Source organism: Arachis ipaensis, chromosome B02, assembly GCF_000816755.2.
Source record: "Arachis ipaensis cultivar K30076 chromosome B02, Araip1.1, whole genome shotgun sequence".
NCBI lineage: Eukaryota > Viridiplantae > Streptophyta > Magnoliopsida > Fabales > Fabaceae > Arachis > Arachis ipaensis.
The window spans coordinates 60764710-60767288 of NC_029786.2; the positions used below are offsets into that span (position 1 = coordinate 60764710).

Below are 2579 nucleotides of genomic sequence, written 5' to 3' on the forward strand. Positions count from 1 at the left end.
TAGATAAATAATAAACACAAATAAAATCTAAAAAATAAGTTATGACTATTTTTTACTCCAAATTTTAACTCCTTAAATATTTTCGTATATAAAAGTGGTGTTTATATCATTCCCAAAAACATGTTACAAAACCTTTCTTTATTTTTACCTTTTCATAATTGTCTTTTATAAATGTCAATCTAATTGTGTATATAACATTAATTTTATGAAAAGGTTTTGGAGTAGAGTGTAATCTCTCACTATTTATTTTATAGGTAGGACTAAGAATAAATATAAGAGAGAAATCATTCAAGAGTAGAAAATTATACTTTACCTTCTAAAGTACAAATTTAAAATTTAGAGGATCGAAATTCTTATAAAAATGCTTATTTTTTCAAGAATAAAGCTCTACATCCAAGCAAAATATTTAATCAAGTTTAACCAAGTTGTTATAACAACTTTTCAAATCACGCGCTTCTTTCTCCTTCTCCTTCTCTTTTTCTGGTTTCTTCTCCTTCTCCTCCTCCTACTCCTCCTCCTCCCCCTCCTTCTTCTTTTTTTCTTCCAAATTTGCGCACGCAGGTTCATCTTCTTCCCTTCTTCTTTCTCATCTTCTTCAATGTTGCGTCTTCCTTTTTGTCTTTTTCGTTATCATCATCACCAATAATGCCAACATTATGTGAACATCTTTATTAGTTCTGATTTTCTCTGCTGCTATCATTCAATAATTTTCGGTTTATTTCTTAATTATTTCAGTACATTTTTGTGTTAATTGAGGTTCACTTGATGCTGCTGATAAGTATTGACCAAATTATTTATTCTTTAATTAATTTCGGTTTATTTCTTAGTTTAATTGAGATTCATTTGGATCTAGAAATGAATTGGTTGTATTTTTGTTAATGATGGAGCCTTTTTTTAGCAAAAAATAATGAAATTATTTATTATTACTTTATTCAATTATATCATATTTTATTCCATTCCATCCAATTTATCTTGAAAGTCATTCTAACCATTGGGACAAATTATTCATCGACAACACACCTGGACTGCAAATGAATCGAAAATATTATTAAAGCGAAACCATTGTAGAATACTAAATGAACTGGACATTTGTCCATTATATAAATTCAAATTCATAAACACCTACATCTAGAATGAACCAAAAATATTATCAAAGCGAAACCATTGTATAATACCAAATAAACCGAATATTTGTCCATTATATAAATTCAAATTCAGAAACACCTGTGTCTAGAATGAATCGAAAATATTATCAAAGCGAAACCACTATATAATACTAAATGAATCAAACATTGTCCATTATATAAATTCAAATTTAATTCAAAATGTTAGTTTTTGTAAGCAAAATGTTGGTGTTGTTGGTGATTACAATAACGAAAGAGAAGAAGAAGAAGAAGAAGAAGTAGAAGAAGAAGAATCTGCGTGTGTGAAGAAGAAGAACCTACGTGCGCAAATTTGAAAGAATAACAAGTAGGAGGAGGAGAAGGAAACGGAGAAATAGAAGAAGAAAAAGAACCTACGTGCGCGAATTTGAAAGAATAAAGAGGAAGAGGAGGAAACGAAAAGATAGAAGGAGAAGACGAGGACGAAAAAGTTGCGTTATTGAAATGCGCGTGTGATACACGTTGGTGTGATGAAAATAATTTTTATTTTGAGCGAACTTGATTGGATTTGCTTGCCAAAAACACTTGGATGTGTAGCCAGACTATTTTTCAAAATGGTTTTCGTTCGAATTTTGGATGCTTTAAGGCTATGTTTGGTTTGAAAGAAAATAGAGAGAAAAGAAATAGAAAGAAAAGAAAGGGAAAAAAAGAAATTGAGTGGATTTTTATTTTCCTTAGATGTGTTTGGATAGGAGAAAAATAAGAAAGAAAGAAATATTATAAAAAGACAATTTTACTCTTGTATTATAAAATATATTGAAAAAAGTGAAGGGATAATATTAGAAATACAGAGAAAAAATAAGTTTTCTCTTCTTTTTCTTTCCAACATAAAAAAAAAAAATTGAGGAATTTCATGAATTTTTTTTATTTCTTTTTCTTCCTCTCTAACATTCCTCCTCAATTAAATAATAAAAAATAATTATTTTTTTCTTATTTTTTTTCTTCTTTTTCTTTTATTTTATTTTATTTTATTTTATTTTCCTCTCAAATAAACATAGAAGAAGAGAAGCTTATGCTTTCTCTTGGAATAAATACACAAGTAGTACTAAGGAATTTTTAATAGTACAATTTGAAGGTAAATTAAAATTGAGGATTAATGTAAATATAGAATTGATTTTTGTTATTTGTAGTTCTTACCAAAATAGGACCTGCAATGGGTAATATATGGATATAGTTCACAATATTCGGCAAGTTACGAAAAATAACTTTATCTGACATAAGAGGCATTAGTAAATCATTATATGTGTGTCGTCTTTCTAATATTTTAGAAGATTGGAATTTTTTTTTTTTTGTATTTTATTTATTTACAAAAATAAAGCATTGAGATAAAAAAATAAAAATACAAAATCATATTTAATAGATAAGATATGAATAAAAATATTATATTTAGAGATATTGAATTAGTATATTTTATTT

General features: G+C 27.0%; 1 long non-coding RNA gene across 1 annotated transcript in view; it reads left to right on the forward strand.

Moving 5' to 3' along the window:
* Positions 1-361, forward strand: part of LOC110268857 — a 23920-nt gene extending 23559 nt beyond the window's left edge. Inside the window, exon 4 of the long non-coding RNA XR_002357514.1 lies at positions 223-361. This is a non-coding gene — a long non-coding RNA (uncharacterized LOC110268857). The remainder of the gene's footprint in view (positions 1-222) is intronic.